At 44.9% G+C, this 26,914-nt stretch overlaps 1 protein-coding gene across 4 annotated transcripts in view; it reads right to left on the bottom strand.

Annotated features, from left to right (window-relative positions):
* ZMIZ1 (zinc finger MIZ-type containing 1) overlaps window positions 1-26,914 on the bottom strand; it is a 441,312-nt gene that overhangs the window by 255,964 nt on the left and 158,434 nt on the right. For all 4 annotated transcript variants that reach the window (XM_036734708.1, XM_036734709.1, XM_036734712.1 and 1 more), the window contains exon 5: window positions 25,306-25,389. The gene's annotated coding sequence lies outside the window, so the exon portion shown is untranslated. The remainder of the gene's footprint in view (window positions 1-25,305; window positions 25,390-26,914) is intronic.

Genomic DNA, 26,914 nt, shown 5'->3' with positions numbered 1-26,914 from the left:
CAGTCCTACTACTTACCTGATAGGTAAAAACAGCTAGGTAATACAGTTGATGGAAAACAGGGCCCAGAGTCTGGAAGACTCGATTTCAAATTTCGCCTCAGGCACTATGTGATCCTGGGCAAAAGTCATCTGATACTTTTCTGCCTCAGTTTCCCCATCTGTGAAATAGCAGCACCTCCTTCCCAGAGTTGTTGTGAAGAGAAAGTGAGGTAATATTTGTAAAGCGCTTCGCAAGGCTTAAAGCACTACATCATAGCTGTCGTGATTTATTATTATTAATTTATAACTGTTGCCACTTTGCCCACACTGCTTGCCTCGTAGGGTTGTTGTGAAGAAAGCGTCTTACAAACCATAAAGGGTTATTACAATGTGAACCGCTACTGTTACTGTTATCACTAACTTGTTATTGTCGCTAGCACATATACATTATTTTCACTAGGAAAGTTAATAGATAGATCGTACACACAAAGAAAAATAGTATTCTTTGAAAAGACCCAAGTCCTGCCTTCTTCAGAGAGCAGTCATCTCACTGTGGGGAGGGTGGGTAACAGCAGCAACAGAAGTGCAGTTCTGTAACCTCTGAAAGTTTTTACAAAGGGTGCCTTGCCCCAAGAAGGAAATACAAGTGTTGTTATTTCCAGTCTTCTGAGGAAGAAAGTTAGGCTAACAGAGGTTAAGTGACTTGCCCAAGGTCACACAGCTAGTGACAGACCTGAGACTTGAACCCTGGTTTTCTGACTCCTAATCTCCAGTTTTGTTTTTATTTTTTCTGATCTAGAACACAGAACTGCCAGGCTCCTCAGTGTCACCGTCCGCACATCGTTGCTCATTCCAACCTCTAAGTCTTGGCATACAGCACTGCTTTTACCTAGAATGCCCTCCTCCTAACTACATCCCCTTTCCCCCACAAATCCTGCCCTCACAACTGCAGCCGCTATTTCTCTCTCCTCTGTCCGTGCTCTGAGGGCCAACTCACTGCTTAAACCACACAATCTGGCTCTTAGGAATCACGGAATGTCAGAGTTGAAGGGATCTTAGATCTACCCCCTTGTTTTACAGGAACCTATTTTACTCAGGCCCCAAAAGTAAGCCAGCCAATCAGTCAGCATTTATTAAGCATTTAGCACTATGATGTCTGAGACCTCCCTGCTGCCTGCCACCTCCCCATCCCCCCCAGCCCCCATCTTGTTTTCTTAACTAGACTGCAAACCCCTGCAGGCCAGAAAGTTTCCCTTCTGTTTTCTACTGTTTCCCCCTCTGTACCAAGCACAGGTCTGGGCCAACAAATACCTGTGGAGTGAAGCTAGAGACCTGAGAAGCAGCTAAGCCTCCAGCACCTGGTGCTGTTGGCAACCCCAAATCTCAGCTCTGCAGCTCATCTGACCCATCTGTTCAGAAAGAGCTCTCTTCCTCCACCCACTCCTCTCCTGCAACGCTGACTTCCCCAATGCCAGGCGGGCTTGTCTCCGGCTGCTGCTCCCAGCAGGGCACAGCTGGAAAGGGGGCGGCTGCCCTCCCCCAAAGAGGGCTATTTTCAAGCAGGGGCTGGCTGATCATCTGTCACGGATGCTACAGAGATGCCTGCCTTGGGAGGGGAGGCTGGACGAAAGTCCCTTCCAACTCTGAGAGTCTAGGGCTCTGTCCTCCCACCTCCAGGGACACAATCTAGTCACTAAACATGGCACTTTCAGGCACTGATTGACAGATGAGCAGAAGCTTGGTGGAAGAGCTTCTGTGCAGAAATTAAACATGCTGTATATCAGTGTTCTAAACTGGTATACCTCTGACCCCCTCCCCACCCCCGAGTTCCATCCTCTGCCCCTCTACTGAGGCTGTTCTAATTGGGTAACTAGAAGAGAAAGAGACACACACATCTAAGCTATCAGTCTAGAGTGAGGCTTGCTGCAACCCCAACAGCCTACCCTTCTGAACTCTTACCATCTATGATTGACAAGAGGAGGAGGGAGAAGAAAAGGAGGAGGAGGGAGAAGATGAGGAGAAAAGAGGAGAAGAAAAAGGAGGAGGAAGAAGAACAGAAGGAAGAAGAAAAGGAGGAAGAAGAAGATGAGAAAAGAGGAGGAGGAAGAGGAAGAAGGAGGAAGAAGAAATTGAGGAGAAAAGAGGAGAAGAGGAAAAGGAGGAAGAGGAGAAAGAAGAAGAGGAGGAGGAAGAGGAAGAAAAAAAGGGAAAGGAGGAAAAGGAGGAAGAAGAGGAGAAAATAGGAGGGGGAGGAGAAAAACTCCATTCACCAGGAAGAGGAGGAGGTGGTGTTTAATAAAGCAGAAAGAACACAGCATTCCAGAGCTAGTTTGTGTTCTCATGAGATACCTGCATAGAACCCTGCACATAGTAGGGATGGTATGGTGCAACAAAAACACTGAGCTGAGAAAGCCAGGGTTTTCATTCTAGCTCTGCCACTGGCTAACTCACTTGGACAAATTTTGGCTTCACCTCTCTGAGCCTTGAGTCTCCCGCCCTGCCAAAGGAAAAGGGTTCTACCAGAGAATCCTTAGATTTCCATTCACCTCTAACATTCTAGGAAAACCAGAGTAGGGGCACAACAAGTGTGTATCTTTAAAGACAGAGGAGGCCTCTGGGTAGCCAGCTACTTAGGAAAGTGTGTGCTTTAGCTCACAGTATCTCTGCTCATAACAGAAGACTGAACCCATTTTCAAGTAACCCTGTAGTTCATTACAAACCACCACCACACACGGGGCTCTCACTCACCTCAGGGATATTGTTATTTATTTATTCATGCATATACACATGCAGCCTCCATGAACATCTCACTTCTAATTATAGTGGTAATTTCATTAATGTGGCGGAAAACTCCAGACCTTCAGGTCCCCCTCCCCTGTGTCTCTTTTCCTCTAATTCCTGTGTACACACACACACACACACACACACACACACACACACACACACACACGTGTCTCCCCTGGAGTTAACTGGACCAGGCTGTTTTGGAGGCCATTACCTGCCAACCTTTCTGAACCCAGACATGTATAGGACACTTCAGGGTCATTCAGGTCCTAGACTCTCCAAACCAGTGGGAACTACCCCCTTGACTCTTTCTTTCTTTTCAGCCCAGGGCTGGGGATATGAACTGAGTCTTCCATTCAATGATTCTAATGGACACATCACGATGCTTTGGAGGGTGGGTGGAGGATGCAGGGGGACTGGTAGAGGAGCTGGGAATCTTGGAGACATTCTGCAGCACACAGCAGCTGTGGAGACGTCCACACCCACCCACCCCCCACCCGCCCAGCAGAGTGCACATGGCCGGCGGCTTCCCAAGAGCTGTGGAATCTGGGGACATGCCTTAGCCACCTCCCAGAAGTATTGCAGCAATGTTTTCTCAGAGGGAGCAGCAGCAACAGACCAAGCTGGATAAACAAGCCGTGGGCCTGGTGGTGTCAGGGAGCACGGGGAAGTATCTGTCCTGCTGAGTTCCAGCCAACACGGTGACGCCCTTCACATGGGGGCATTGGCTGAGAGGCCAAGCCGTATCTTAGGGATGGTTTGGCAGCCTGATGTGTGCATGGGGAGGGGCAGAGAAGAACCAAGTCATCAGAGAAAGGAGGGAAGGAGACACGGAGAGAAGCAAAGACAGAGAAATAGGCAGTGTGGAAAGTGGGAAAGAGAAGGAGGCAAACGGCCATTGTACTGAACGCATGAACTGATGGACTGATCCCCAAACCTCTGCTGAAATACAAAAGTGAATTAGAATCAGAGGAGAGGAAAGATTGCAATGTGTGCTTTACATCCTCCGAGGTGAGCTAGGGACAGGGATGATAACAGGACTTGCCATTTCATTGGAATAGGGACCTCCCATGTGGAGAAGCTCCAAGAACCAGGGCAGATTGACACCTTCTCCACTGGGTCTTGCAGAGTTGCCTAGAGTGCTAAGAGTTTAATGACTTTCCCAGGGTCCTACGTATACCTAATGTATGTCAGAGCCCTGATGCGGACCCAGTTCTTCCTGACAGGTAGGAAAAAAGCTACAGAGAAGATGAGAAGATTGATGCCCTCCATCAATCCTTCCAGCCCTATAAATGACTTTGTATTCATTTTGCGTTAAAATGTCTACATGTATGTTGTTTTCCTCCAGTAGAATAATGAAACATCTTTGAGCGAAGGGACCCTCCTCCTTTAAGAAGTTTCCTTGATATCCTCAGTGCCTATTTGCAATGCCTAGCACATAGTAGGTACTTAATAAATGGTTATTGACTGATTGACTGAATAGTAGGTTTCTAATAAATGTTGCTGAATTAAATGAATCTGGCCTAAGGCTCAGGAGGAAGAAGGGGGTCAGAATACACTTTAAAGTTTCTGAGCTAATGAGAAGTAAAGGTTTCCAGAGTTAGGGAGACAGCCTGCCAGTGTACAGGGGCAGCCACTCCTTAGGAGGCCTGCATGCTCCCTGGAGTATTACTGCCAGCTACATCTGCCCAGGGTCACTTGAGTCGCCCTCTCCTCCAGGCTACCTTTTTTTCACTGACCCTTTCTTTCCCTTAGGCCTCTCCTTCTGTGCAGAGTTATAGGCTCACGCTCCATTGGGGTCTGCTTGGCATGAGCCCCCACGAGGTTTTAATCCGCTGTCAGCAGTGGCCCCTCGTTTTGACTGCAAAGCAAAATCCAGAGCTACATTTTGCAAATTTCCGCATGAGACATCAGGGCAGCAGCTGGTAGGCCAGTGCTGAGACACACTGTCTTTCTCCCTCCCTGTCCCCTGTGACCAGACGCAAGAATGACAGGCCAGAGGCAGCAGCTGCTGCTCCTGCCTCCCCATAAGCATCAGCTAGAGTCCCCACAAAGTGGTGCTGGAGGGGAGGAGGAGGAGGTGGGAGGGATGTCAAAAAAAAAAGACAAAAAAAAAAAGGCTCTGGGAGGGGGGCATTTGGGAAGGCTCACAAAGGAGCCAGGAGGAACGGCCTCACTTCCTCCACCAGCCCCAGCTTCTCCCAATGCTGTCAGCTTCAAGGTCTGGGCAGAGATGGGGTCTGCAGGGAGCCTGGGGGGTGGATGTGCGGGGCATAACCATCTGTGCCATGTGCTCCCATTCAACCTGGTTTTCCCCCTCAGTGGCCCAGCAGGGCAAGCCAAGGTTGGTCCCCAGCATCCTCCCTCCCTTTCATGGGCAGGTGGGAGTGGGGGATGGGGCTCCCTTTCAGCCTCAATGCTCTGCCCAGTGGAGCTGAAGGCTTAAATCAGCCAGTGTTTGAAAATGGAGGACTGACGGAAAGAGCTTTTGGTAGGAGGAATCTCAATACTCCTTAAGGACACAGTGGAAGGGAATAAGCATTTATTAAACACCACTATGTGCCAGACACTGTGCTAATAAGGGCTTTGCAAATATCCTCTCATTTGATCCTTACAAGTCTGTGAGCTGGGTACTGTTCTTATCCCCATTTTAGAGGTGAAGCAACTGAGTTAAAGAGAGGTTACATGACTTGTCCAGGGTCACACAGCTTGTAAGTGTCTAAGACTGGATTTGAACTCGGGTCTTTCTGCCATCTGGCCCAGAACTCTTTCCGCTGCTCCACCAGCTGCCTCGGGACACTTGAGTGTTTGATGAAAGGGGCAGCATGGTGAGCAGAGAGAACTTTGGTCTTGGATGATAACACAGTAACAACAATTGGTATTTAGTTTTTTAGTGCCTTAAGGGTTGTAAAGCATTTTAGATTTGATTTAGGGAAGATGAATGAAGGTTTTAGTCCCAGTGTTACGGGCTTGGGAAAATGGGGTAATCTCTCAGGAGCCTCGATTTTCCCATCTGTAAAATGTGGAAGATAAAATCTGTCCTACCTACCATATAGGGTTATGGAGGAGATCAAATGAGAAGGTAAGTGAAGAGCTTTGTGGACCTTAAAGTCTAGTTAATGTAAATTTAAGCTGCTGCTCCATGAATTAAATACCTTTGCTGATTGACTATCTGTCCTGGAATCCGACCTGAAGACCCCTCTGGAGGCAGGGAGACCTATGTTCAAAACATGCCTCTGACATTTATCAGCTATGTCACCTTGGCAAGTCACTTAACCTCTGTCTGCCTTGGTTTCCTCAAATGTAAAATGAAGATGATAACACCTACTTCACATGGTTGTTGTAAGGGTCAAATAAGAAAATATATGGAAATTACATTTCTATAGATATCTTAATCATTTTTAAGAAGGCTTAGAAAATGCTATGGAGAAATCTCTCGCCGAACTCACACCCATACTCACACCCCCCTGACGGAGATTCCTTAGGTTATCTCCCTCTGTTGAGATCCCAAAGTCTGTGGACCTTCCCTCACATAGAAGGGTTTCCAATCCCAAAGCCAGAACTCAGAAGTAGAAGGGCCTGTGGTTAGCAGTTCAGAGGCCCTGTTTTCTAGTAGCCATCATGGCGGCAGCAGGACCTCCTCCTACCTAGCACCTGCTCAGGCTCCCATACAGTGGGATCCTTAGATTGCGTTAATGAGACTGGATGGCTAAGATAAGGCCATGAAGAATGCCCCTCATCCCTGCGGCAGCCACGACTGGGGATATGTCCAAGATGCCAATTAATTTTCTCCCATACTTTCTGTCTCTCAAAGAGAAGGCAGCCAAGATGAAGAAAGGCAGACTGAAGTCAGGCTTTGTTTCCCGAAGCCATGGACCTCCACCTGCTACGCTTCTTGCCAAATTCTGACGTCTGCCTGCAGGATGGAGTTGGAAGACGAACTGTTAATTTTATGGCATACGGAACCAAGTAGGAATGATGGCAGTTTCTTTGAAGACTCATTATTGTGGAGTTTTTGTATAATCATGTAAAAAGTTTTTAGCTCCACTGTCTAGGCCTGGTCTTTAGCTTTTGCAATTGACAAAAAGAATTATTTAAGTTGGTATTTTAATAAAGAAACTACATTTTTTAAAAATGGGTTGGCTAGGTGGTACAGTGGATACAGCACTGGTCCTGCAGTCAGGAGGAACTGAGTTCAAATCTAGCCTCAGACATTTATTAGCTGTAGGACTCTGGGCAAATCACTTAACCCCAATTGCCTCAAAAATGCATTAAAAAATTACTGCTATGGGTACCACCGTCCTTCTGGGAGTTATTCTTGACTCCTCCCTCTCCCTGATGTCCGCCCCTCACCCATGCTCAATCAGTTGCCAAAGCTGATGTCCACATCACCTCTTGCATGTGTACAAATATCAGCCATAATATTTGTAAAGTTCTTAGCATAATGCCTGGTACACAGTAGGCATTTAATAAATGCTTGCTCCACCACTCTTTCCACTCTCCATTCACACAGTTCAGATACCCATCACTGCAACAGCCTCACCACTGGTTTACCCTCTCCAGTCTATCCCCCAATAGCCAAAATAATCTTTCTCAAAAAAGAACACTGAAGTTACTCTCCCATTCACAGATTGTCAGTGACTCCCTATTACTTCTAGGATAAAAGACCAAATCCTCTGCTTAATGCACAAAGACTTTCCTAATCACCTTCCAATCTGCCTTCTCAGCCTTATTTTCCATTATTCTCCTTCACCTACTTTATATTTCAGTCAAACTGGCTACCTGATAGTTTGGGGGAGGATAATTCCTGTTCCCCAACACGGCATTCCATCTGCCACCTTCATGCCCTTTGTACCGACTGACTCCTGGAATGCCTGGAATGTGTGTTTTCCTCACCTTTTCTCACTCCCCCTAGCTGTTAGTGCTTTCTCCTGGCAGGAAAAAAAAATCTATTTACTTATCTGATTCTAAATCCTACCCTGCAATTGTTCCTTGCAAAGCTCCCAAAGATTAGGGCCTGGTTTTTGTTTTTATCTTTTCCCCTGGACCTAGCACTATGTCTTGCAAATAGTTTGTTGACTCGAATTGTCGAGATGGTAGAGGCAGCAATTTAGATCTAGACTACACTAGGTCTAAAAAAAATGACTGATACATTGAAATTTCATGGTATAATAAGCAAGAACATAAAAGGGCAACTAAGTATGGACAAAGACACACCGACCACTGTTCTAGGAAGTGATATTTGCAAGTCTGTGATGTGGAGAAGAGCTGGATAAGGTTCTCACTGAGTGCTGTCGTCCCCTGCCAGACTAAGGTAGTCGTCTGTCATCCTAGTGGTGCCGATGGCCTGAGACTCCTTTGCCCTCTCTGGTGCCAGGGTCACTTCAGGAACTGGAAGCACGTGGGCCTTTCTCAGCACAGTAATTCTCAAGCTGCTTTTTGCTCATGGCATGGGATTTTTTGCAGGGAAGAAATTGTGGCACACTCTGTGTTTTAAGTCGGCAACACTACAGAAAGATTTGGGAGATTCTCACATGTCCAATTTCCCTTCAATGTGAGGAGCTGCTTTGGTTGAGTTGTTCCCCAAGTTCAAGGTCTGACATGTTACATACATGTAAAAGGCAAGGTCTTTTAACCCTGCAAACACTACATTTGGAATACTATGCATTCTGGCTAAGTATAATTTATATTAAGGACAATTTCTTACAAATCTGCTTTTATCTACAGTAACATAACATCCAAGAAGGATTTCATGTCATGACTGGGAGAAAAAATGTGTGATGTGCTCATGTGCCCTGGTACCAGCATCCACCTTTTAAGACCCCCTTCTCCTGAAGACACATCAGTTTCCTGATGAATGGATCAGTTTACTGAACCACTGGTTGGTGTGTGTGTGTGTGTGTGTGTGTGTGTGTGTGTGTTGGTGGTGGTGGGGAGTTCTTTCACCTTCAATGCTACCTTTCTTTCCTACACTCTTCATATCTTCTTTGACATGAATACTCTTTGCTGATTCCTAGGATCCATAGCTGAAATATTTCTATCCCTTCAGAGGACATTCCTTCCCTCCTCTTCCCACCCAACCCAATAATCTCTCAAATATTGGGATCCACCCATTCTACAGCATCCCAAAAGCTTTAATAGCTTGTGACTACACTAAGACTTTTGCGAGGTGCTATACTGAGAGGAAACACAGACACACACACACAAATCACATCCGCTTTTTCCAATTTACTTGATACAAGTTCACTGTTTCTACCCAAGTCAAACCGCCTGATCCCTCTGCCCAACATCTGGTCTGTTAATTGCTTTTTGTACAATGTTCTCTCATTAGCCTGCTACCAGCACCTCCCAGGAATGGAAATCTCTCAGAAATGCAGAACCCAGAGGTAGGAAAGACAATTAAAGGCAGATACAATGCTCTGTCCTCCCTCCTGAATTTGTACCTGCCAAGAAGGAGCAGGAAGAGGCAGAAAGAAGAGGCTAGGGCATGTTTGGGATCATATGTTTGGAGCTGGAAAGGAGGCTAGGAGGTGATTTAGTTTTTACAGATGAGGAAACTTAGGCTTAAAGGTTGTTCTTGGGTCATAAAACTGGCTAAGTGGCCAAGGCAAGATTTGAAGTGGGCTCCTTTAACTCCAAATTCAGAAATGTTCTTCTGAAGCTTAGCCTCTGTTCTGTCTACACACAGAGGCTGCCCCTGCCAATCCAGCCTTTCCACATCCTTTCCCTGGGTCCTCCATCCTTGATTTCACACACAGAGCTGTGTGTGTGTGTGTGTGTGTGTGTGTGTGTGTGTGTGTGTGTGTGTGTGTGTGTGTGTATCCGCACTCACATGCATGCTTCCCTATCTGGGGTTGACAAAAGCTTGTAAGTTACAAAAAGTGCCCGTAGAAATGATGCCACCCTGTGTAACTGCAATTCAATTACCAAAGAGATCAGAGGTAATTAGATGTGGTCAAGGATGCAGAGCGCCCAGCTGCGACAAGAGTCCCTTTGCCTTCTGCCCTGTAACCCAACGCAGTGTCTGCAATTACTCCTTCTTAGTAACCCTTTTGTCAGGGGAGCTCTGGACCTGACAGCTGGAATCTGGCAAATGAGTCTTCAATGGGTGGCTGCTCCTCTGCTGCCAGCCTCTGGGCAGCTTCCTAGAAGATTTCACAGGCTTACCAAGGCAGCAGGAAGGGCCTTAGAGATGGTCCTGTCCAATCTCTGCAGTTGGTTTACCTGTAGAGGAAGGGCAACTCTTGTACATGGGGTCTGGAAGGCCTGGGTTCAAAGTGTATGAACCTGGGCAAGTCACTTCACTTTTCTTAGCCTGGGTATCCTAATCTGTAAAATGAGACAACTGGACCTCATTGTCTCTCTGGTCACTTTCCTAAGGGACCAGAGAACCTATGAAGCCGACACTGAAGAAGTTAAGTAACTTTCCGAAAATGACGAGGCAAAGGGAATAAGTATGTATATTTGTTGTTGTTCAGTCATTTCAGTAGTGCCTGGCTCTTGGAGACCCCATTTGGGGTTTTCTTGGCAAAGACAGTACAGCAATTTGCCATTTCCTTCTCCAGCTCATTTTGCAGATGGGGAAACTAAGGTGAACTGAATTAAGTGACTTGCCTAGGGTCATATGACTATTAAGTATCTGAGGCCCGATTTGAATTTAGAAAGATGAATCTTCCTGCAGGCCTGGCACTCTATCCACTGCCCCTGAAACATACATTAAGTACCAACTATTTCCTAGGCACCACGTATTGATACCAGCAAGCAATGTGAAGAATACCAGTAAACACCAGAAAAGTTACTGAACCGTACTTGTTCTCTGACCACTACTGGGCATACACCAAAAGAGGGTTAACAAAAGAAATCAGGGTCACATACACAATATTCTTATTAGTGCTTAGAATTGTAGCCAAGAACCTGGGAGGAAAAGAGGTCCTCCTCATTTATGGAATGGCTGAATTAACTGTCGTCTATCATTATAATGGAATATAATAACCTACTAAGAAGTGACAAATAGGAAGAATTTGGAGACCCCTGGGGAGATTTGTAAGAACTGATGCGGAGTGAATTAAACAAAACCAGGAAATCCATCTACACGATGGCCTTAAATATCAAGACTTCAGAACTCCGATCAATGCTTCAACCAATCAGAGATCCTGGAGACTGGTGCCAAATCATTTTCTGGCTCTCATCAGAGAGGTGGTGGGCCAGAGATGTGGAGTGAGGTGTAGGCTGTCAGAGCTGGGTCGATGTGTTGATTTGTTTTGGCTTAACTTTACAGCTTTGATACGAGGAAATGTGTTTTTCTTTAGGTAGGGAGGAGTAGTCATCAGGAAGCAAAAACAATGTAAAAGAAAATCATCAATAAAGTATCTGAAAAAACAGTAAAGATCATAGGTGCCAACTGTAAGGTGCCTTCCAGTTTATAAAACCCTTACCATGAATCACCTCATCTGATCTTCATGTTGTGTCAGGTAGGTGGTGCAAATTTTGCTGATGGGCAAGGCAAAGTTTCGCTCCTATCACTAGTGAGTGTCTCGGGCCTCAGAAGCCACATTTTCTCTCTCCCACTCTAATGCTCATCTCGATAACCAACACGCTTGCTGCCTCTCAGTGTGGGGAAACCATAAGGGCTCCGCTGTCATTGTGTTAGATTGGGGATAGATCTGAAAATCCTGGATTCCAGCATAATCCCCTGTGGTTTTGCACAAGCCCCTCAGCCTGGGATGAAGGTTTCATTACATAAGTCAGTCAGTTGAAAATCCTTCAACCATTCACAACTCCCCCCTCCTCCAAAGCTGGATCCTTGGCTTCCCCAGATGGCACGAAGAGATAAGACTTCAGGAATGGCTGAGATGCCAGGACAGTGACATGCTGACCACAGGACTGAGAAACAAGAGAGGGAAATCAGGAAGGGGGTGGGGGAGGGGGAAAGCAGGCTGGGGGGAGGGGGAGAGGAAGGAGGGAGGGAGGGAGACAGAAAGAGAAAGAGCCAGACAGATAGATCCAACCAGACGACTTCATTATGTCAGCTCTGCAGTTGGCCATGGGGCTGGCTACTTGTGATGCTATCTATCTGTGCTGAGCAACCAGTACAAAGAAAGCCTGGTCAGTTTCTGAGATAGGATCTTTTGCACCCCGCTTTTTTTTTTTTAATTTAACAGATCCATTTTGGTTTTAGATCAGCTTCGTTTCTTAATACAGGGTGTCCCAAAAATCTGAGGGCAGCTTTAAACTCTTTATCAATAAAAGCTTAAAGCTGCCCTCAGACTTTTGGGACACCCTGTATTTCCCTCTCTTTTTTTCCTATGAGTGACTCCTTATGACAAAAGACTTTTTTGTTAAGGAAAAAAAATAGCTCAGCAAAACCAACTAACATTTCCACTGAATTACTTATATGTGCAACATTCCACACCCAAAGGCCCCCTTCTCTCTGAAGAAAGTATAGAGGCCCTGCATCCTATTTTAAGAGGCTAAGAAGACAGAGTAGATGATGGAAGGCCCTGTTTATTATGCTAAACTGACCAAAGGGATCCAAGTATAACAAGTTCTCAGATAAAAAATGTCAAACCATTCACACTGGAACATAGATTTTTGAGCTGGGAGGGACTTTAGAAGCCACTGATTCCCAATACCATCCTCTTGCCCCTGCCCCTCCCCCCATCATTATACAAAGAAGAAAAGGGTCACACATCTACTAAGAAGTAATACTTGAACCCCTTCTCTTCGTGATCCCAAAGGCCCATGCTCTATACCCTGACCCATGGCTCCTCTTCAAAGAGAGCAGCAGCCTGGCCAGGAATAGAATCCTGGGCTCATGGGTGGGAGGTAAGAATTCTACCAAGGGAACTACCCATGAAATGGGCTTTGCTTTTGGAAATAAGATGCTGAAGAGAAGAGAGGGAAGGCCAGGAAGCGTTCCCCAATAAGCAGGGAAGCTTTGAAAGTTACACATTGGGGGCAGCTAGGTGGTGCAGTGAGTAGAGCACCGGCCCTGGAATCAGAGGGACCTGAGTACAAATCTGGCCTCAGACACTTGACCTACTAGCTATGTGACCTTGGGCAAGTTGCTTAACCTCAATTGTCCTGCCTTCTCCCCTCCAAAAAAAAGTTACATGTTGAATTTACAATGTATTCAAAAGGAAAAAGTGAGCTGTGTATAATAGGGGCTCATGGTTTCTTAGACAAGCTTCTTTTTCTATTCTAGCTATAAGGAAATGTTACTTTTATTTGGAGTTTATTAAGTATGGAATAATTAAAAAACAAAAGAAACAGCCATTGAAACTCTAAAAATGGAGAATCACAAAACACAAAGGTACTTTAGGCACTAACTAGTCCAATCTCCCATTTGACAGATGAAGAAACCGAGATCCATGGAGGTGAGGGCTTATGGGTCCCCTAAATTCTAGTCCAGAGCTCTTTTCACTCCCTTCATAAAGAAGCAGATAGTAAAATAATTATGTATCAAACTCAAAAGTTTTGACTGAGTGATGTTGAGTCCTCAGTCCTGTGTAAGGTACAAGATAGGAAAATGGTAGAGATTAGATCTATGACTTCATCCATGCAGGGAACTTCCGGATGAGGCAACTCTCTTTACTAATGCAGGTTACAGCACCAGAAACTTTGCCTGGACTTGGTTGCCTGGAGTACTAAAATGAAATGCCACCCTTGGGTCACGTAGTCAGCATGTGTCTGAGGCATCACTAGAAAACTTAAAGTCTTTCTGGTCCCAACTCTCTGCACTCCATTGCCTCTCAGGATACAGAATTTAATTCAGTCTGAAAATGGTAAGCACTCCAGAGAAATTTCTAATGCTTCTGGAATAACAAGTCCAATAATGACCGGGTCTCGAGCATAAGCACCATTCCAAAGAAGCACATTCGTTGCTTAGAAAGGTTTAAGCACACTGTCCTTGCCCAGTCAAGCCTGGATTCCTCTAAGAAGCATCAAGGTTCAGAGGAAAGAGGGCTAAAGCTGGAACCCTCCTGAATCTACAATAACAGGACTTGAGTTTGAATTCTAGACATGCCACTTATCAGCTCAGAGACTCTGGTGAAGTCACCTAGGCCTCAGCTTCTCTTTGGGAAAACAAAAGGGATTAGACTAAGGGCCTTTCCAGCTCTCTTATGAAGACAGATCTGAAGGAGCCCTGGCTTGTAACAAAGCACCAAGTCCTCTGGTCATTGCTGTGATGGGGTTCACTAGTTCCATTACACTGAACTCACCTGGCATTTATCAAATACCTACTGTGTGCAAGGGACAGTCACATTCACTAATCAGGTAGTATAAAGGTAAGAAGAAAGATGTTAGTTTTCTCACCTACATTTCTGGGGCACTGAGGCTTCTATTAGCAGCATCTGCTTGGAACTGCTTTTTAACCAACGCTTTCTGCTCCTCACCAATTTTTTAAAAGTAATAAACTCTAAGCCACTCGAATGATTAATTACTGGCTGCCTAATTCTCTGCCACTGGCAATTTATGGAAAGGGAATGTATTAACTTGAAAACATCCGAAAAGAGAAGAAACCGTGAAGGAGAATTTCAGAGGTTACATTTCACAATTAACAGCAGGTTTCCTACGAGCTATTGAATCAGTCAAACTCTGAATATAAGAGAGAGATGAAGAGAGTTTGGAAACACTGGTGTGCTTTTCCTGTTCCTCCTTGAAAATAGCCAGAAACCACCTGTGTCAGGGAGTTCGGGGGGCGGGAACGACGCGACAGGGACAGAGACAGAGAGAGACAGAGACAGAGAGACAGAGGGAGAGGGAGAGACAGACAGGAGAGACAGAGACAGAGAGACAGAGGGAGAGGGAGAGACAGACAGAGAGAGAGGGAGAGAGACAGAGAGAGAGGGAGAGAGAGAGAGAGAGAGAGAAGGAGAGGGAGAGGGAGAGGGAGAGGGAGAGGGAGAGAGCCTATTCCCATCCCAACAATGGGAAGACCAATTCCAGTCCTTCTAGGGGACCCGGCCTTCCACCAACTACCATCCCAGAATCCCATTCTATTCTTGATTCAGTAATTGATACCACACAAGAAAGTCTGACTTGTTGCAATCCCAAACCAGAGGCATCCCACACACTAGAGGGGAATGACACCTCAGTAGGAATGTTTAGACAAACAGAGACTGTAGGTGAGGCTCTGGAGGAGGCCAGTCCCCCATACTCCTCAGCTCCAGCTAAATCATTCTGATTTTCTGGGGAGGAAAAAAATGCTACTGGCCAAAGTATAATCTTTTTTTGGGGTGGGGGTTTTTAAAAAACCTCTAATCTCTGCATTTGGAACAGCAAAGTAAACACAGATTAGACAATTCACCCTTTGACTTGGTGCCAAGTAACCTCAATCCTATAAAATGCTTCTTAATGACCTGACTGCAACAGTGATGGTAGTGTTACAGTCTCTGAGCTTCCAAAGCTCAAAGAGCTCTGGGCCCCTCCCTTCCTGGGCCACGTGGGACACTCTGCAGGGGCTGCTGGCTTTCTATTTCCTCACCAGCCCCAAGGAGGGATTCCAGAGGCATTTCAGGAGCCTGCTGCTCACTCCCACTCCTGGCCAAAGCCCAGGCTCCAATTCTGTGGAATGTAGGGAAGAGGGGAGAGCATCTTCCGGAGTCAGAGGCATCAGTTTGAGAGGGAACTGTAGCGCAAGGCAGGAGAGCCCTAACCACAAAACATCAGGAGACTCTGGCCATCCACTTAATTTACAGTTTCAGAGAAGGCAATCAAGAGATGAACTGATTTTTACTAAGATTCTCTCTCTTCTCTTCTCTCTCTCCCCTCCCCGTCCCCCACCCTTCTCTGTCTGTTTCTCTCTCTGTCTTTCCACCTTCTCTATCTCTGTCTCTCTCTCCCTGCCTGCAAAGGAGGAGACATCCAGATCTGCTATTTTCATCTATGTGAGGGAATTCCCCGTGAGGAAACTCTGTTTGAAGATATAGATCTGAAAGCCTTCAAACAATCAACATTTATTAAGCACCTACTCCTTCCCCAACTTACAGTCTTAGAGAGTTGTTTGGTCATAGTATAGTTTCTTTGACTTCCTTCAAGACTCAGCTCAAAGCTCTCCTTCAGGTGACCCTTCCTGGTTCCCCCAGTTGCTAGAGCCTACCCCCCTCAGATGATTATCCATATACTCCATATATATCTCATATATAATCCATTATTTATATGTTATCTCCCCCACTAGAAAGGAGATTTCTCGAGGACAGTGTCTGTTTTTACCTTTCTTTGTGTGTTTAGCACAGTACTTGGAAAATGCAAACATAGTATTGCCAGGGACAGGATTTGAACCCAGATTTCTCCCTGACTCCAAAGCCATACCCTACCACCATGCCTCCATCTATCTTGTGGGATCTAAAGAATGACAATTTAAAATTTTTTCCCTCTTTGCTATAAATTGTCTGGGTATCAAGAAGCCCAGGGTGTCCCATCTTTAATATATTTTTTTTTTAAAAAAATACATTCTTTAATATACTCTTTTCCAAAAGTCTGGTTTTCCACTTTGGCCTCTGCTCTCTCCCTGAGCTCAGGAATACTCATAGCTGAAATATAGCTTTCAGAGAGCCGAAAATCTTCACTGAAGATAGGAAAGATCCTGGAATAATAATAGGGTGGAGACTATGATGGACATGGAGTCAGATGGTCTAAGTTCAAGTTCTAGGCTTGGCCACTTACTATGGGCCCTTGAAAAGTTTTGGATCTCAACTTCCTCAGTTGTAAACAATGAAGAAAAATGAAGATCAAGCAGAGGGTCCCTTCCATTTCCAGATCTAGGATCCCATGATAGTTATTTTGAACTGGCAAGTTCAGGATGGGAGTCATTAGAGGGAAGTAGAAACATCTCACTAAGAAGGGGCCCCCACTGCCCAAAATATAATAAAATGCCTGGTGTAGCTATACCCCTTCAGGAAGGAAGGAAACACTGAGGCGGAAGACAAGGCTCTGTATTCCAACTGTTACCACTTACTAGCTATGCAATCTTAGGTAGGCCTTGGTACTGATCTGAGTCTCAGTTTCTTAGATGTCAAATGGAAATAATAAGAAAACTAGTAATAAGACCTAGCAAGCCTACCTCCTAAGGATGGGGGAGGGGAGTGACTCTCCAAAAAGATCACAGAGAATTGTCAAATCCTATGCAAATGGCAATTGTATTGTCATTATCATTATTATAGCTGAGTTTTCCAATTAGATGAGGATTCACACCTTTAAGCAACTACAACTTTTAATTTTTATTTTAACCATGTGGGATAGAAATCTGTCTAAAATCTATCAAACTTCCTTGCCCTCTTAACCAGGAGAGAGTTTAATCCTCTCTTAATGATGAGGGGCTATCATTAGGATCATCCTTTACAGCATACTACAGTGATGCCCTCAGGGGCACCTTGGGGGTCTTCTGAGGTCTTCCCGGTTGCTTGCCTCTACCCTAGATGGTTCCTGACTTATGCTTTTTTTTTCCCCAGACTTATGTTTTAAAGTCTCTGTGCTCAAATGTTTTTTTTTTTCTTTTTTTCTGTCCTCTATCTTGGCTGTCAGCCCTAGATGCCCTTCTCACTGCTCTCCTCTCTCAACCACGACTTTCACCTAGTTTTAGACCAGGAAGGAGGCCAATAGCCTTGGTGGAACTACGTGTGAGATGAAAGTCAAGTGGTTCTTCTTTCTTCTTCTTCTTTAAATTCTATTATTTATTTATTTTTAAGCATTGTTTTCTTTTTAAATTTTGAGTTCCAGATTTTCTAATCTCCTCCCACCCTTCCGTCACCCACTGAGAAGGCAAACAATATATCAATTATGCATGTAAAATTATGCAAAACATATTTCCACATTAGCCATATCGCAAAAAAAGGGAACAAATTATATTTCAATTTACCCTCAGAGTACATCAGTTTTCTCTCTCTTGAAATGGACAGCATTTTTTTCATCATGAGTCCTTTGGAACTGTCTTGGATCACTGTATTGATCAGAGTAGCCAAGTCTTTCACAGCTGATCATCATTACATTACTGTTACTGTGTACAGTGATATCCTGGATCTTCTCCCTCTACTTTGCATCAGGTTATATAGTTCTTGCCTTGTTTTTCTGAAACTACCCCCCTCATCATTTCCCACAGCACAATAGCATTCCATCACAATCATATGCCACAACTTGTTTGGCCATTCCCCAATTGATAAGCATCCTCAATTTCTACTTCTTTCCCAGCACCAAAGAGTTGCTATAAATATTTTTGTACATATAGATTCTTTTTCTTTGGTCTCGTTGGAATACAGGACTAGTAGTAGCATTTCAAGATCAAAGGGTATGCACAATTTTATACTCCTTTGGGAATTCCAAACTCTCCTCTGGAATGGTTAAGTTTACTGCTCCATCAACAATTTAGTAATGTACCTATTTTCCCTCATCCCCTCCAGCATTTGTTATTTCTGATAGGTGTAAGATGGTACCTCAAGGTTGTTTTAATTTACCTTTCTCTAATCAGTAGTGATTTAGAGAAGCTTTGACTTCTTCTAAAAACTGCCTGTTCACATCCTTTGACCATTTATCAACTGGGGAATGGCTCTTATTTTTTATAAATTTGACTCAGTTCCCCATATATTTGAGAAATGAAGTCTTTATCAGAGAAACTTGCTATAAAATTTTAAATTATTTCTTCATTGTCTATGGTGCCTCTTAGCAAAATGCAGTTTCCTGATTCTCTCTCTTTTTTTTTTTATTTGTCTGAGATCATGAGAGCTACCCCTGCGTTTTTTACTTTTTTCAGCTGAAGCATAATAGATTCTGATTCAGCCCTTTATTTTAACTCTGTGTGTATCTTTCTGTTTCAAGTATGTCTCTTATACACAACATACTGTTGAATTCTGGTTGTTAATCCATTCTGCTATCTGATTCTATTTTATGGGTGAGCTTGTCCCATTCACATTCACAGTTACGATTATTAACTGTATATTTCCCTCCATCCTGTTATCTTCTATTTATCCTTCTCTCTCCCTTTTTATCCTGTCTTTCCTTAAAAGTCTGCTTAGCTTCTGCCCACTGCCTCCTTTAATAACCTTCTCTTTAAGTCAAGTAGTTCTGATAGATGCTCTTGTAACTAAAGTAAAAATATTTTTATGCATCAACATTGACTTTGACCAAAATTCAAAGGCCTTTTGGGCTTCCTTCCATGGTTCTCAGCTGGGCATTGGGTAGGCAATTCTGACAGACTGATGAATTTCGACATCAAAGGGGTACATTGTTATCATTATTACAAATAATGATTATTTAAAATAGTGGCATAGGGCACTCAGTTCCTATAATAAGTTGATCTCAAATCATCTATCAGTCCTTGCTTTTTCCAAATTCCTCATCCTGCCTAATGTGGAGTTCTCTTTTCCTATGTCATAGCATTCAGGTACAAACTCTTGGGCTTTATTTCCAAATGTGATTCAGACCTCTTCCTACCTTTTCTGACCTCTATTTCTCCAGCTGTAAGTGTGAGCAGATACTCTCCTCCCTTACTCCCTAGTTAAGAAATATCTGAATAAAACAAATGATTACAAACATGTCCCTCTGATGACAGAGGCTATAAAAATACTGAAGACTGTCCCGCTGCATATACTCCTCTCTGATGCTGTGCTGTTTGGCAGAAATCTGGCCTGCTCCTGGTCTCTCAGGTAGGTTTTTCAACCCAGACCCAAACACTTTACAGAAGAGAACAGCAATAACATGTTTCAGAGCAATAAAATGAAAACTTTAGATAGCTGAGCAGGAAGGAAAAAACATATTACCCAGTTACCACTAATTCTATTTTGAAAAGTCAACCCCCATCCTCAAAAGAAAATACTGCAAAAACCACATCCCCCATCTCTTCTGGGGAAGCTTTTCCTATCCCAGCTGACAAAGATGAGATGGGAACCTTTTGAAACTCAGACATCAAAAGTCATTTCGATCCTTTCAAATATGGCAGAGCATGTTCAACATTCATGTTATGTTATTACTCTTCAAAATCTTTATAGGAGCAGGAGAAACTGTATTCTTGTTTTATCTTAAAGGCAAAGCAGACCAAAGGAAGGTGGGCAAAAAAAGTCTCACTTACTCCAAAGTGCTCCCCAACTCTCAAAGGTCTCATTTCCAAAAAGGGAAAGGAAAACACTCCAGGAAAATTGTTAAAGAAACAATGAGGCATCCTGTAGGGGCAGCCATTGATGGTCTCAGGACCCAAAAGGCACCTGCCATAGCTCTCCCCTCCCACCTTCATCCCACAGCGATGTCAAGCACACAGACAGCCATGCACAATTCCATAGCTAGTTACTAGCTCAGTTCCCCTCTTCTCTCAACCAAAGAAAACCTTGGTCTCCCTCGGACGCAGACAAATATCATTAGACTTGAGGAGTCAGTATGTCCAATGGACATGAGCTGGGGAAGAGTGGCTCCATCAAGACTTGGCCTTGACCAGTACCCCAGCAAAACCTTTCGGAGGATCAGAGGATAAAGACCACAGGACTTGAGAGCTGGCTAGGACTTTAGAGATCATTTGGTCCAAACTGTCCATTCTAAACATGAGGAAACAGAGGCCTAAGTGACTTGTCCCAGGTCGCAGAGAGATCTGAACCAAGGTGTTCCAGTTCTAAACCCAGTGCTCATTCCACTAACGTATGCTAATTCCCAGAAAGAGACTTAGCACCTAGATCAATGTCTAATTTCAACAAATGTTTAAGGCCAGGAACACAAATCAGTTGAGTCCTTCCTTCATAGAATCTCAAAGGATCAGGAAACTTGAATCTGAGTTCAGTCCTATTTTCTTAGGGCAGCTAGGTGATGCTGGGACTGAAGTCAGGAAGACATCTTCCTGAGTTCAAATCCAGCCTCAGACACTTACTAGCTGTGTGACCCTGGACAGGTCACTTAACCTTGCTTGCCTCAGTTTTCTCATCTGTGAAATGAGCAGGGGAAGGAAAAAGAAATCACTCCAGTATCTAGCCAAGAAAACCCCAAATGACGTCATGAAGTGAGACATGACTAAAATGAGTCAACAACAACAATAAACCTACTCTCTTAGCCAAGTGACCTTGAGGTAGGAGTTAAGGAGCTTGTCTGAGCCTCAGTTTACTTGTACATAAAATGAACATATTTGACTAGACTCTCCTTTAAGGTTCCTACCATTCTAAATTCTCAGCTCCTGGTCAGGCCCATTATAAGTAGTTTAGTAAATACTTTGGGTTGGCTAATTAAGAAAGGGACTCTTCAATCAATCGACTAACATTAAACTTACTATGTGTTGGTGGTAAGCACACAAAGACAAAAGCAAATGACCACTATCCTTAAGGAATTTAAATTCTACTAGGGGAGATAAATGTGCATATGTAAACACACACACACACACACACACACACACACACACACACACACTCCATACATAAATACAGGTGCTAGCAGAAGTTTTCTATAATTCTTATGTATTTACCTCCAGTCCCAACCCATGTTCTCAGTAATGACTTCCAAGTCATCCTTTAGCTCTCTCAGAATCCTCAGCCCACCCAAGTACAAAGGAATGGTCCTGCACTAACTAGCTAGTCTGTCAAGAACCTGGGGCCTAACTAACTAGTCTCTGAAGAAATGAGAGACAGCACGGTACACTGGAAATTAGGCAAAATTAGGATAAAAGAGGGAGAAGGGGCCTAAGCTCAAATGCCGGCCCTGCTCCTCACTCCCTCTGTGACTCTGAGCAACCACTTCATTTCTCTGGCCCTCGGTAATGAACTCTTCATCTATAAAATGAGGTGTTTGGATTCCATGGGCTCTGAGATTCCGTTGAGATCCAGATCAAGGATTCTATGATACTATGGAACGAGACCCAGAGAGAGCCTATTTCAGCAATGGCCAAAGGGGAGGGGGAGACATCAGCAGGGCTCCAGAGCAGATGGGGACACTGGTTTCTGCAGTGACCAAGAAAGACGTCAGTAGCAACACTGAAGAACTCACACCACTCCCAGGAGCTGGGCCGCCCAGTGAGTTTGACTTGCTAAGAAATGACAGCAAGACTTCAAATGGGTCTCTGCCAGCGTCACCTCGTTTGACAGATCATCTTTTGTTTGCGTGATGCTATTTTGCAAGATGACAGCTATCAAGTCAGATTACTTCAGACTGCTTAGGGTGATGCATGCCAAAGATGCATTGCAAAGATCATTTAAGCTGAGCGGTTTTCCCCCTCTCTCTATCCCTGCCACCAGCTTGAAGTCTTCAGATCCCAGAGACCTCCGTTAGAGGAAAAATCCTGCAGGGCCCCTCCTGCCAAAGCAAGGAGCCCACTGTAGACTCCCACCTGATCTGTCACCTGGAATCCAGGAGGGTGTGTGTGTGCTCTCGCACACACGTGCGCACACACCTCCAGAACCACCAGTGATCTTGAAAAGGCATGCCTGTTTGGCAAAATCACACCCCGTCTTTCCCTTTGGACAGACATGGCTAAGGGTATAGCATGGTGTCCCTATGCCCCTGTACTTCTAGGATAAAATACCAACTAATCAACTTGCTATTTAAAGGCCTTCACCCAGGTTGGCTGCCGCCTACCTCTCCAGACTTACTACATACTACTCCTTTTCACTCACTTGACATTCCTGTCAAACTGGCCTCCTCCCTGTTATCTGGCCTCGGCATTCCATATCCCACCTCTCTTACTTTGCATGGGCCATCCCCCCTACCTGGTATGCATTTCTTCTTCCCCTCCTGGAATCCTTAGCTTCCTTCAAGGCTCAGCTTAGCACCTCCTATAGGAAATTTTTCTGGATGTTCCCAGTTGTCAAAGCTTTCTCCTGCCTCAAATGACTGTATTTCCTGGTGGGTTTATACATTGCATTCCTTAATAAAATATAAGTTTCTTTAGGGCAAGGGTTGTTTTCATGTTTGTCTCTATATCCCCAAGGGAGAAGGCTAATGCTTAATAAATGCTCATTGAATTGAAATGAATCGAGCCAGAGGGGCGCTAGCCCTGCTTCCATTCTCCTCTCTGGATTTCTTCCCCTCGCCCTAACCCTGTTCTATTTCAGGAAAGGAAATAAGATTTTTAGTGACAGTCAAAGTTAAGCACCAGGGGGCAGGGCCAGCTTTCAGTTTCATATAGACTTTGCAAATCTAGAGAGAGTTCTCAGCCGTAGTCGTTTCCCTTCCTCCACTTACAGACTGACCCACACCAACACACACACACCAACACACACACACACACACACACACACACACACACACTCTCTCTCTCTCTCTCTCCTCTCTCTCTCTCTCTCTCTCTCTCTCTCTCGCCCCCCCCCCCCCCCCCGTCTGTCTGTCTCTCTCTGTCTCCAGGCACCAAGGCTCCCACTTCCAGGCTAGCTGCTACATTCTCAATTCCACTCCATCTGGGCTATCCCCATGCCTGGGCTAAGTAGGTAAAAAGGCACTGCCTCCTCCAAGTTCCTTTTTTAAAATGGGCTCCCGTATCTCCCCTCCCCCCACCTCTGGCTCATCTCTCTCTCTCCTGAAGCCTGAACAACACAGGAAGTCCTTGGTACTTCTGTGTGAACAAATCTGTCCAATCTCTGCACTACCTACTAGGAGAAGTAGGGGCCGAGGAGAGAATACCAAGTACCTATGGAAGATAAGATCATAGAAAGGATATGGGAGGAAGAAATATCAAGGAGGCTGGGAGGACAGCAAACAAGCTGACAAGAGCCCTCTGACATCCTCATAAAGTCCGCAGGAATCAATCCACCGCATGACTCTCTTATTCCCTAAGTCCTCTTTGCTTGGCCAAGCTGGGGATAGAAAGAGTCCTCCTCAGCTCTGCCCCTAGCTGGAGAGCTCAGGATCTGGTCTCGGCACTAACACTAAAGACACCTAGGTTCCCTCCTGCCCAGCTCCGTAAATAAAACAGCTCTGTTTTAACTCAGAAGTTTAGGCTTCATACTCCCTACAAAACAGGCTCCCGGGTATGGGGGCAGGGGAACAAGTCTGCTTTCTTTTATTCACCATCTACACCCCAGAGAGAAGCATCCTCACAGTGACCCCTTTTCTATCCCGTTTCTCTACTACCCAAGCATCTTTCAATACCACTGGGATCCAGGTACCCACTGAGCACAGCATATTCCTATATCTCTAAGTTGGGGGTGACTGTCTCAGAGGACATTACTTTAACCTCCTGGTGGACTGATCACACTGCCCAGCCATGACCACTGAATCCAGCTGCTATGAACTTCCTGAAACAGAGGAGCCAGCATGGGTCCCTCCTCTGAAAACAGCAGCATCTGTGACTCACCTCCAAGTCACCCATTGAAAATTGAGGAGCCTAGAGAGGTGAGGATAGGACCAGAAAGGCAGGCAGATGTGACTGAACACATGCAGGGTAATTAAAAGAGGAAAATCAAGCTGAGCAGGGCCAGGCAGGCAGACGTCTTCCACTCACTTGCTCCAGTGGCCGTGTCAATGGCGCTGGCAGTTGGTGAGATTTACAGGTAAAACACGGGCCCAAAGCTCGGACAGAAGAAGGGAAAGAAGATGGGGAAAGATGGTCTGTTCTACTGATTTTTTTTAAGGCCAAACTATTTCCAGTTTGCCCAAGAGGCTGACTTTTTTGTTTCTCTCCCAAGAAGGAGTGTGTGTGCATGCTCATTTCTGAGTTGTGCACAGAGGGTATATGTCTTTGCCCACTTGAGCCTCGAATTGACAAGTTATCGTTTCTATCAGCCAGGCAGAGCTAGGCCTGCCTGCCACAGCAGGACCGGCGAGTTTGCCTTTTGATCGGCTGGTTTGTCTCATTTTATGCCCCCTTCAAGAGGGACCAAGAGGGTAGCAGAAGGGAACAAATGGGACAGTCCTTCTAACTGGGAGCACGTACTGCTTTTGTCTCTCCTCTTCCTCCTTCCTACCTCCAATTTAGTCCCAGGAGATCTCAGGTATTACCTGAAGAGGAAGAAGTGGGGGGAGGGAAAAGTCACGTACTTCTACAACCTGACACTGAGCTCTGTGCAGTGAATGTAAGTGGGTGTAAGTGGGTGTCAGTAGGGAGCAGCAGATGGGGCTGAATACTGTTCTGTCTGATACTTGAGAGGGACCCAGAGTTAGGAACACAGGTCAGAGGCAGGAGGTGTTTACACAATGTCTCTGTCTACCATATCTCTCTTACAGTGATTTCCCTCAAAAGGAGTGTACTTACTCTCTCTCTCACTCTCTCTCTCTCTCTCTCTTCCTCTCCCACACACACATATACACACACTCTCTCTCTCTCTTTCTCTCTCTCTCTCTCTCTCTCTCACTCATTCTCTCTCTCTCTCCCCCTTCCCCCTCTCTCTCCCCCACACTCACTCACTCTCTCTTTCTCACACTCACTCACTCTCTCTCCCACACACACACATACACTCCCCCCCACACACCTTCTCCCCCCCCATTCACTCTCTCTCCCCCTGCCCATTCTCTCACTCATTTTAGGAAAGGGCATTTCCTTTGAAGTTGGCAGAGGCAGCAATTCTGAACATGTGTATCTAGACTAAAGCAGCACCCATTAACCCCCATCCCCTAAAGCTAGGTTTCACAGCATTGTCCTCTTCCTACCTCAGTGATTCCCAAATCGCTGGTACCCCAACGGCAGCCAATCAGCAGCTCCGGTCCTGGGGCATTCACAGGAGCTCCATCATCCTAGAGCAAGAAGAGGATAGGGTCAGCATAACTTTACTTCCCTCCCTGGTGATGATCAAGTGCTTTCAATGAGCAAATGCCCTTGTCTCTCCTGACGCCCACTGCCTGATCTCTTTGTAATGATAACTGACATTTATAGAAAGCTTCAAGGTTTATATAGCACTTTACACATATCATTTTACTTGATCAAAACAATTGCCCTGAGAATAACAATAGCCCCCACACACATATGTATGTATGTATATGTGTATATATAACTTCACTGTTTATAAAACAGTACATTTGATCCTCACAACTACTTTGTGAATAATAATAATTATTATTATTATAATGATAACCCACATTTATATATTATGTTATATATATAGATACATATATATACATACATACATATATATAGATACATATATATACATACATACATACATATATATATATAAAACCCACATTATATATTTGATCCTCACAACTACCCTGGGAAGTACAAAAAAAAGTACAAAAAGCATGTCAGGGGTCTTCCAGATTCTCCACATTCTATCTCTTCTGTCCATCAAAGTCAGGGATTAAGTGGAGGAGCAATAACCATTAGACTCTTAGGCCCATGTACAGCCACTTTCTCAGAGACAGTGTGAAGCCAGACCTTAGAACATGATCCAACGTCCCTGGAGGCCACCCTAGTGGAGGCCCCAAGGAAAATACTGAACACATACCCATTCAGCAATCTTCAGAGAAGTAGAACAGGCCAAGCACTTAATCGATCAATCAATAAGTATTTATTAAATGCCTACTGTGTGCCAAACACTGGGAATGCAGAGATAAGAGGGAAACCCCTGGCAAGGCATTGTCATCATAAACAGCACACATTTATATACTGACCAATTGGAAGTCTAGAAGGTATTTTACATCATTTTTAATTTGGTCCCCACAAGAACCCCTAACCATTATATCACCCTGCCTCACACTACACATAAATAAAAAAGGGGGTAAGGCAGCCATAATTGAAGGCCATTTCCCCATGGGGCCCTAGAGCTTCATTAAGCAGCCAACATTAAAAATTAGTTGACTTAAGTGTTCTATGGGTTTAGCTAGTTTTGTTTTTGTTCTTTTAATTTTACCAGGTTCGCAAACCCAGTTTAGTTCATGTTCCCCTTGGGAGCTGGGCAACCCCATGTCTAAGACTCTCTGGATATGGGAGGGTTTGGGGTAGAATGGGACCTTCCAGTTGCCAGCTGGTTAGGAGGGAAAGGGGTAGAAACTGAGGGCTCTGAATGAGGGATCAAGTATCTCCTATAATTGAGCCCAGAAGGTACCCTGAGCTGCTCTCTCCCCTGACTTACAGCCCTGAGGGATTCTGAGCCCTGAAGTCAGGACCCTGGAGGGTGGCAGGTGGTGGGGAGCTCCATGGGGGGTGGGTGGGCACACAGGATCCAATGAGTCAGGAAGACTCAGCAGGGGTCTCCAGCGTGGGAGGAGAGAATTCAAGAGCGAGAGGGCTCGTTCAGGTTATACAAGGCAACTGCCTGCC

This window comes from Trichosurus vulpecula, chromosome 8 (assembly GCF_011100635.1).
Source record: "Trichosurus vulpecula isolate mTriVul1 chromosome 8, mTriVul1.pri, whole genome shotgun sequence".
Taxonomy (NCBI): domain Eukaryota; kingdom Metazoa; phylum Chordata; class Mammalia; order Diprotodontia; family Phalangeridae; genus Trichosurus; species Trichosurus vulpecula.
This window is presented reverse-complemented; position numbering and strand designations above follow the sequence as displayed.